A 10,225-nucleotide genomic window follows, 5' to 3' on the forward strand; every position below is an offset into this window, starting at 1 on the left:
CATGTGACATGGTTTATCATTGATGACTCCAGAGTGCATAGTTGTCAGGTACGATACCGTACGGGGAAATACGGTACGATATAAAATTTTTTCTTATCGTACGATAAAATATGGTGTTTTAAAGAAAATACTTAGGTATTTTCAAGTCCAGAAATGGAGTATAAACTTAGGTATTTTCAAGTCCAGAAATGCAAAGGAGGGAAGCATCATAGGACAACGGAAGCTCAAACAGCCATAGATAAGCAAAAAAAAAAGACCATTACCTCTCAAAAAATTTATTATTTTTTGGAAAAAGAAATATTATTGAAAAAAAAAGAATTTCGAAAACTTTTTTTTTCTTGCAAAATCCGTAGGAGTCTGTACGGTATCGTGCCGTATGGTATTCCGCACGATAAGGCGTCGTGCGCCGTACGGAAACAACCCTGCCAAAGTGCAAGGATTTCATTTACATAATTCATATGTAATCTCGTTTGAGTCGTTATTTGTCTATGTTTCTGCTATAAACATTGTTGTCTGTTGAATGTTCATTTATGCTTTTGTATACAATGATGAATCATGATCAATCTATGTTTGCTATGTATCATGTATGAGTCATGACATGCGTCATATTGTGTATATGTACAAATTTCCACAGTTACTTTTCAGTCCGAACGAAACCCCTTTCTTACATTTTACAAAACTCGTACGAAACCTATGAAACCCATTTCATACCTCTTGTTTGAGAAACGCCTTGCAACTATGGAGAGGAGAACAGATGCCATAAGCGGGCGAGCAGTTCAAAAGGATGGTTGCGTTGCAGGAGGCTTGAGAGAGGTTTCAGCATATGCAAAAGGGGAGCGTTGAACTGTGAAATCCTAAACTCAGAGAAAAACCCTAAAATGGTAACTTGAGCTTTGATAGCATATTGGAATCAGGCTAGGCTAGGGTATGTTGTGGCTAGCTATGGAGGCTTGTATTCCATATCGGCAAAGATAGATAGAGAGTTGACTGTTGAGAGAGAGAGTAGAATGCTCAAGAAAGAGACAGGTTTGCACGAGTTAAATGATTTGATTGATTATAATGATTGATGAGTACAATGCCTTTTTGTAGGTTTAAAACCTTATCTTATGACTGAACACCATAGTTGTCGGGTACGAAAAGTTTGATTCGGTACGGTACTGGTCTCGAAACGCACCGCTAAATTTTGAAAATAAAAATACGGTGGAGGTACGGTCCATTTAAAAAATACTTAAAGATATAAATATATATTGTTATACTTTAAAAAGTCAAGGAAGCGGGAGAGGCTTGAGGAAGAGGGAGATGCTTGAGAGAGCCTCTAGGGGAGAGAGGCTTGAGCCTTGAAGGAGCTCGAGGGAGAGGATTGATCTTGAGCAATGAGCAGTTGTGAGGATGGGGTTGGGGGAGGGGCTATTATATAGGATGCATCATGCATCATGCAAGCAAAGGCAAGCAAAGGACCAAAGGCTAAAGCCTAAAACAATCCCCAAAACGCCCAAGAAATAGTGAGAAAAACAATTAAAAAAAGGTCCCAAAAAAGGGGGGAAAAACAGTCGAAAAAAAAACGATCGCTTGGATTCGACCGAAGCGGAAGCAAACCGCCCGTACTGAACCGAACTGTATGTATCGAATTGGACTGCCTGGGCGGTGCGTGAACTTGACCGCCTGGTTGCTGAACACAATCTCTCACACACACGTGTTGCCACACGGACTTATCTCCTCATAAGAGGTGGTTCAAAGGTATACACACACAATAACACATATAAGGGTTGTACCGTAGCCTCATCCTTCTCCTCGTATAGTTTAAAGAGACTCGTCTATAGTTGCTCGAGAACTATCGGGCTGACTCACCATCCTCCAAAAAAGATTCAGAGTGATCCACCTCCTCGGGAACACTATAGGTTGTCAGTATACAATTTGAAAGATATATTTCTAAACTTGATTGGGATGCCATAATTATTACTCCTAGTTCAGATGTCACTACTATAAACTTATTCAGATGTCACTACTATAAACTTACATTTTTCCCTCGTAGTGATGATGTAAACATGTACAAAGTAATTGCATATATCAATCTTCAAAAGCTAGTAAGCCCAAAGCCTTGCCGAAATCTTTGAACTTTTCTTTTGGCAAAGCTTTAGTGAATAGATCTACAATGTGGTCATATTTAGAGACATAAACAAGGCTGATCTTTGCTGCATGTAGCCTTTCTTTGCCATAATTTTAATGCACCTCAGTGTGTTTAGTACGAGCATGAAAAAGGTGGATTTCGAGCTACCACCAAAGCACTCTGACTGCCCTGCCAAAAGTCTTATGAGCCATAGACACTCAAGTGTAGCGATGAATGCGCCTTGTACTGAGCTTCACAACATGAAGCGGCCACTATATGTTGCTCTTGCTCAACCAAGAAGTGCATGAATTGTGCAAAAGAAAGCAATTCTCACTAGTGGACACCCCATTGCCATAACAACGAGCCCAATCAGAATCACTGAAAGCATGTAGTTGAATATCACCCCCCTTGGAATAAAGGTACTTGTACTTCGTTGAATCAATCAAGCAACTATCACATCATTTGGTCGTGTACTCTACTCTCTCTCTAAGAGCTTTGTTGTCTCTCTTATGTCTCTATCCTTTTGCACACACAATTCTATGACATGAAGCTCTTTCAACCGTTATAACTGAGCACTCTTACCTACAAACCCTAGCTGCAACTCTATCATAAACATTGTATTAGAGCAATGACCCATTTTCCATTCTCTCCAACACCCCACCTTCCAACATCACTCATCATCATCAATAAGTGCACCGCCTTTCTGCGCCCCTTTGTCGTTTACCTCTGTTCCTTGCCACCATAGTTGTTTCTCGTACCGATACGAACCCATTCATACCGTATGGTTCGTACAGTACGATACCGTACAGATTCGTACAGTACGACCCCCCCCCCCCCTTCCCCCCCCCTTGAGAAAAAAATATAGAAATCTTGCTTTAAGAAGATCCCAAATGCCTGCAATACTTCGTAACTTTGGTGTCCACTGAGTATTCCATATGGGTTTGCTGAGAGACCTAAAAAATATGGCAAGGTAGCCTGGTAGTGTACACTTGATTGGTAGGATGAGAGAATCTTGCTACATCACTTGGAGATCCCTGGTATAGGTAGGCTAGACAGTCAGATCCTCAAGTTATGTACGAGGGAGAAGATTTGGACATGGCCATTTTGATCTAGAGAGGAGTCCCCAAATCTATCACCCTAGATGCACTGCTCGTATTTGTGCAAGTACGGTCCCTTAGTCATAAACGCTACACTGGGAGACGTTTGGTATTGCATTACCCATGCAGGTTCTTTTTTGGAGACAATTGGGAGATCCAACTGGAGAGACACATCTCCATGTTTTGGTTCCTCAAGCACTGTATAGATTCTTCCTTCCCCCTCCCCCAACCCTCCCTCACATTCAAGCTTGAAGCTCCATAGTTTGTAAGTGTTGAAAAAAAAAACGCATTTTATCGTATGGTATTCGAAAATTTCATATTGTACTAAAAATTCCCATATGGTATCATATCGTACGGTATCGTATTTTCGTACCGTGACAACTATGCTTACCACCAATACACTCACATTGTTGTCGGGTATTGCTTTTTACGATTGATCGCTCATCATCACCTTCTGATTTGCTTGCTCGTCCACATTTCTAAGGTTTTAATAACCTTACATCATAAAAACCACATGTGTGTTCTTTGTTGGTGCCTCATTTTCACTCTCTGTCAACGTGCTACCCGACTGTTACACCTCTGCTCTTGGTCTCATCTGAGGGGTTCGTCAAGCTCTTCGCACCCGCTTGTAGACACCCAATGCGATCCATGACTACTGTGACCAATGTCTGTGCAACAGCTATATGTTCTCTTGTTGCTTACTTGTGCCAAACGACCAACTGCAAACATACAGGAGATGTGCATCCCAAAGAAGAGGAGGAGGCTCAAAATCAACATCTGCAGACATCAGAAATCAAATTTGGGATTTTTTTCAAATTAAGGGTAAATCCATCTAATTAATGTTTCTACAGTCATAAATTTTTGGGGTTTTTTTTGTACATTAGTCTTAATTAAGCAATCACTCATAAATACTTTATTGAATCTCACCATTAAGGGTGCAAAAATAGCATTAGAGGGTTGCTACAACATGTTATACCACCAATTTTTGAAAAGCTGAATTTCAAAAAGCCGACCTTCGCAATTTCAAAGCTTAAAATGTCTTCCCATGTGTTCATTGAAAAATTCAAATGGAGAGAGTTCCACACTTGGCAGACTAAGTTGAAGTTTAGTCCGATGGGGGAAGGCCTCTAGCCTTTCATTGAAGGTAATGAGAAGATGCATGTTTATGTTTGTCTTCCAAGATATGTGTTTCTTTAGGCACAAGATCCTCATATGGCTGTCCTGAAACACAAATGGGAAACCAGTCCTCAAACATCTAAGTGTTTTTTGCACTCTAGCATGGGCAGATCTGAATTTTCCACAAACACATCTCTACTGACAGAAATCTTCCGTGTAATAGGATGGTAGACATAGGAGTCCTTGCTTTCCTTCATGTATCCCACACATATGCATTTTACAGCCTTGTCATCAAGCTTGGTACGGTGTTGCTTAGGCACAAGAGCATAAGCCAAATACCCAAACACGACATATGATCAACTTTCAAACCAAGCCTCATGACGTGATTGTCTTCAATGCCTTTGTTGGACATCTGTAAAGCACATTTGTAGCACATGCAACAACTTCCATCTAGAACGTGTGGCAACCTTGTGCCTTAACCATGCATCGTGCCATCTCCATAAGAGACCTGTTTTTCCCCTCAGCCACACCGTTTTGTTGAGGTGTTTATGTCAACGTGCATTGATGCTTTATGCCTATTTCCATTAAGTAAGTATAATCTCTCCCCCAACCATCCCCCCCCCCCCCCCCCCCCCCCCCCCCCCCCCAAAAAAAAAAAAACAATCTGTACATAGGGTTTGAATTTTTACATTTGTCTCATTCTCAACCATAGACACAAAGTGCTGAAAGCTAATGAACACATTTGAATTTGCCTTTAGTGGATAAATCCAATCAAATATTGAAAAGTCATCAATGAATGTGACAAAGTATATATGTTCTTGGGACCACAAACATCATAATGTATGAACTGTAATTTCTAGACAGCCATGACTCAACCATCCTTGGGGAATGGTTTCAGATGCATTTGCCCAAAATACACCCCACATACATGTGTAGGCGGTGTCTCTAATGACGGCATCTCTGAAACCATCCAATGCCTCCGTAAGAGAAGCAAAATTGCCAAAGTGGACATGCCCAAAATGTGCATGCCAAAGCTGTGCATCAGCCATAGCAGTTGTGGCAGTTACTACATTTTCAACGTAAACAACTTTGTCATGTTTATTTAATGTGTATAAGCCATGGCATAATGTGCCAAATGCCACAATGATATCACCATAATTCCTATCATGAGCTGTATATTTGTCATTAATTAATTCTACCTCAAGATGTGCTCTTGTAATGGCAAACAGTGATAGCTAATTTTTCTTAATGCAAGTTACATATAACACTTTCAATAGAGCAATAGTCCCACCATTCGGGGTAGTAAGCACTATTTGGCCAATATCCTTCACATGATATGAAGAGTTGTTAGCACACGAAACACTTCTACAGTGAGGTGCAGGCCCAAGAGAAGTAAACAAGTGTTTTCTTAATGTAATGTGCCGAGAGGCACCACCGTCAAAGTACCACACATCATTCTCTTCTACAAAAAAGTGTGCATCTGCCTCAAAGGGATCATGATTGCTTGTAACAACGAAGGCTTAATCTTCATGCACAAGTTTCGCAAATTGGTCTTTCTTCTTGGCAATAGGGGTCGATAGTCATACCGGCATTTTTTTTCTTTTTCTTTGCGAGACTCTTCCTGCACTCATTAATGTAATGATTGAGCTTTTGATAGTAATTACATTTGCCTTTCTTCTTGGCTGTCTAAGCATCACTCTTACATAGGTTATTGGTGGTACGAACAATACTAGGAGGGTATGGTGTTTGTACTGACGAGAGGAAGATGTATGGATAGGTATGCGCTCGCACGCGTGTACAGAAAAATTCGGGCTGCCCCTCATAGGGGAGGTTGTTCCTTGTGCTCTGTTACCACTGTTGGGTTGAGGATTGGATTTAGCTTTAGTAATGAAGCATAGAATGCACAGTGAACAAAGAGAGTGAGAGTGAGCTTGTACGATGCACACGTAATAATGAGATAATGAGATCAGGTACAAAGTACAAGATATGACCTTTAAAGGTCACTTACATAGCATAAGGGTGTGTTCACACACGAGGGAAAAAAACCCCCTTTGATATGTCCCTCAATTGCAACAGTTGCAGTCATCCTCTTTCATTTATTGGTCCTAATAAGTACATTGAATGAGATATTGCATTCTATGAAAGCACATCCTATCTCAATCTCTGCCTTGTGAAGCCTCTCCTTGATCCACCAGCGCGAGTGCAACATGGAATCTATGGTGGTTTGCTTAGGAGCTTGCAAAGTAGGAGTTGGAGGATGTTGTGAACCTGCTCTCTTTCTACTAGGTGCTACAGTTGGTAGGCACAGGATCAAGCAACACATTATCCTTAAGTATTTTGTTCTTGATGTTCATCTCCTTTGTGAATTCCTTGGGAATGCACAAGTACCCACTGTCTCACCAAAACCCAATCAGACCATATGATGAGGTCGGACATGGGCACAAGTCCCAACTGTGTCTCATGGAAACTCCATGATAAACATTTGAGTTGAATCAAAACCCATAATGTTGAGGATGAAATGCAAGGCTGGTGACAGTTTGCATTTCCTATCGGTTTTTTCAGTCCAGCTATGTTTTGAATTTATTTCCCTTGAATTTGCCAAACTAGGAGGAAATTTTCTTTTAGGGATTCATAAAGCCAATGCTACCCCCTTATTACTGGTCATGGTGTAAAAAGGTAGGAGTTTCTGTAGGAGTTCACAAAAAGTTGAAAGATAATTATTGAAGATGGATCTCTGTTATTATTAACTCTCTCCCAGACAAAGCTTCCCCACTTCTGTCCTTGCAACCTCTTGCACGTTCTTCAACCTGATTGGCACATGCATGTGCCTCTCTCTGCTTGTGTAACTAGTCGTAATACACAGCGTTTAGTTGTTCTTTTTTCATGGATTATAAAATGTTTCAGGGTTGGTGCTGGGCAGTTCACAAGTACGATGGTTGCTCTACAGAATGTCCTTTTTTTTGTTTGGTTACTCTACGGAACGTCTTTTATTCTGTTCAACAGTACAACTGCTCTATCCTACGTAGTTATGGAAGACACCCTGAAACACCTGTTTTGGGGGCCCTGACTCCAGGCTGAAACACCTGTTTTGGGGGGCCCTTGTGTTGAGGACTCCATGCTGAAACACCTGTTCTGAGGAGCCCTGGGGTCCAAAAATGTGTTTCAACTGCTTTTCCGTAGGTCAATTACCTTGTTGCGACACTTCTATCTTCCCTTCCAGCTCCTGCTTGCAATTCCCTTATATTCTCTCCTCCTTCCATCATACAAGCATTTTAAAAAACGGTGCGTTCCCCTTGTTTCAGCCTTTTGCCCTCTGCTTTGATCTCTAGATTTGAAGTTCAGTTTAGGTCAAGCGTGTTGTTGCCATAGTTCTATCTTCCCTCCCAGTTCCTGCTCAGTTCCTTCCTATTATCTCTCCTCCTTCCATCCTACCTGCTTATGTCATCCTTGCTGATGTGACGCTGTTTCTGTTTCCTTGCCTGTTTTGATTTCTTTCTGTTTCCTATAGTCATGTGTTCCCAGCTCTCAATCATCAACATCCTGTCCTTCAAAAAAAAGGATTTCTACGTCTATACTCATGCACACGTAAGTGGGTCCTTCCCTTTCCCCATGACTGAACCCACAACCTCCCTTACGGAGTTCGAAGAGCTACCACATCTCCTGTGGAAAAGTTGTATAATAATGATTGCTCATTTCCGAGTCCATGTGGGAGTTTTGAGACCAGATTTGTTTTTATTGTACAATATTTCAGTGTGTGAAGCAAGCAGTAGCAATGAATGTGGTGTTTTCTTTTAATGTGTATCATCTATGATGCCAGGTGTAGTCACGCCTGTTTCAGCCACACAATTGTTTGAGCTGCCGTGGCATCTGTTCTCGATGAAGGCAGTGCCTGAACTGTGCGATCACCCTTCACTTCAACTTCAAGCTTTTTGGTTTTCGTTACATTCTAAGTGGCCTATCCATTTCCTCCTCAAAGAGGAAGGTTGATCCATGTTGCCAAGGCAAGTACGTCGTTGAAGGTCTTTCTTCAATTTATCAAATCCAAGTCAAATGAGGTGAGTACTATGAATATGCCTTGAAGAGCATCTGCACAAGTGCAACCCATCGCTACAAGTTGATGATTTAACATTCTTGCTGGTTTGATAAAGCCTTACGAGCCAGTGGACACTGCTCCTTATGAGATGATTTCTTTCACACCGTTATGAATGATTTGGATCTCATAAGTGATGATAGATTATTGTTTTTTTTCTGCAATGTTTCACCTGATAAATATCTCATTCTTCTCTTGATGGGCAGAATAGCTACATCTTGCATTTTAATCTTGTTCTCTTCTTGTAACTGTTTGCATGTGCTTTGAGCTTAACTAGTTCATTCTTCTATTAAGCCAATATGGAGAGTGCAGAATAAATTGTTGATTGCTTGTTTCCTTGCTTTTTCACGTGGTGAATGGTTGTTGGTGCTACTGGTTCTTTACCACATTCGGTCGATGCTTTACAATGAGCAGTTTCCCTGTGTACCATGATTGAGACAGTCTTATTCAAGCATTAGACCGATCTCTAGGTGTTCATTGGTTGGCTCTATCAAATGAACTATGCTTTGTTAACTTGTAAGTATCAGTAGTTTGTGTATGGTGTGTCAAAATGTCTCAGACCTCTCATTTTTCTTCGAGGCAACTTCGGAACGTAGGGATGCCTATTGACAGGAATATATAAGAATACAAGCATGATCATGAACTACATGTTAATTGCCCTTGAGTTGGAAGTTACCATTGTGAATTTGTGCAGCTACCATATTTACAATCTAGGTGTCCCTACCTTTATCTTGTACAATCCAGTTTTTCCGTGTTAGCTTACATCACCTTACAGCTTTTCTTTTGAACCTGCTAGTTATACATGAGAGAGGCTATGCCACAGACTCGCGGACTTTGTTAGAGGTGAAGCAACTCTCTCTCTCTCTCTCTCTCTCTCTCTCTCTCCCTTCCCTGAGGATATGCTTCGTGGGGGCTAATACATCAAGTTGTCACCTAGATATTGAGTCATGGACAATTTTAAAATAACCTTAGATATGACATAGGTTGAATTTACCACAAGACTAACAATGACATCCGATATTCCATGTGGAAGAATAATAATAGAAACTAAAATTTGTAAGGTTGATCATGTAGTTGGGCCGTGCAAAGGGGGGGGGGTGTTGAGTAAAAACACTTTCTGCTCTTATTTAAAAAAAAAGGACCCACCTTTTGGTATTAGTATATTTAATGGGTGGATCTGTATCACGTACAACGAATACGATCTTAAGCACTATCGTGATTTGAGTGCGTGTGAGTAGTTCAAATGCACATGATGTGCTTTGGAGTAATCTCATATCATTTTTGACATGCAAGGATTAATGTTTAAATGGAGACAATTTTCTAAAGTAATGCTTGCACCGATCATATGTGAACTCAAATAAATGGCAAATCTTTTTGCCGGTTGCTCCGTCATTTACTAATAAAAGCTCAAAGATCTAGTTAACTCTATTGGTCTTACCTTCAATTTGGGAATGATAATGCTACTTGCATAGACTCAAAACTAACACGATGCAAAATTTTATTTGTCAATTGCAGATTTCTATCAGACATGATGGAATGTGAGTAGCTACATAATCTAAGTTAAGAATTCACATATCTATGCTGTACTTGGTAATTGTTGTCGCCCCCACAAATTTTAGTCCCTTTTAATAATTCACACTTTAATTAATGGTAAATCTATGTTAATCGTTTGATGCAATTGTTGACATGTCTAACTTCTTATCAACTTGGTTAGCCTTATTTATGTATTATTCCATCATTTGAGCTTTTGTATTCTTTAAATATCTCATTGTCGAAAATTGCACTCAAACTCATCTTATACAATATTCGAGAGTG

General features: G+C 40.4%; 1 protein-coding gene across 4 annotated transcripts in view; it reads left to right on the top strand.

Annotated features, from left to right (window-relative positions):
- Positions 1 to 9,962, top strand: part of LOC147626600 (uncharacterized) — an 80,642-nt gene extending 70,680 nt beyond the window's left edge. For 3 of the 4 annotated variants that reach the window (XM_086816659.1, XM_086816662.1, XM_086816661.1), the window contains one exon: positions 8,138 to 8,607. The gene's annotated coding sequence lies outside the window, so the exon portion shown is untranslated. Of the gene's footprint in view, positions 1 to 8,137; positions 8,608 to 9,925 lie in introns of those variants that run through there. The other variant, XM_086816660.1, reaches the window with a different exon arrangement.
- Positions 9,963 to 10,225: the final 263 nt, after the last annotated feature.

The sequence above is a fragment of the Cibotium barometz genome, chromosome 22 (assembly GCF_041138505.1).
Source record: "Cibotium barometz isolate CiBa-2024 chromosome 22, ASM4113850v1, whole genome shotgun sequence".
Taxonomy (NCBI): Eukaryota; Viridiplantae; Streptophyta; class Polypodiopsida; order Cyatheales; family Cibotiaceae; genus Cibotium; species Cibotium barometz.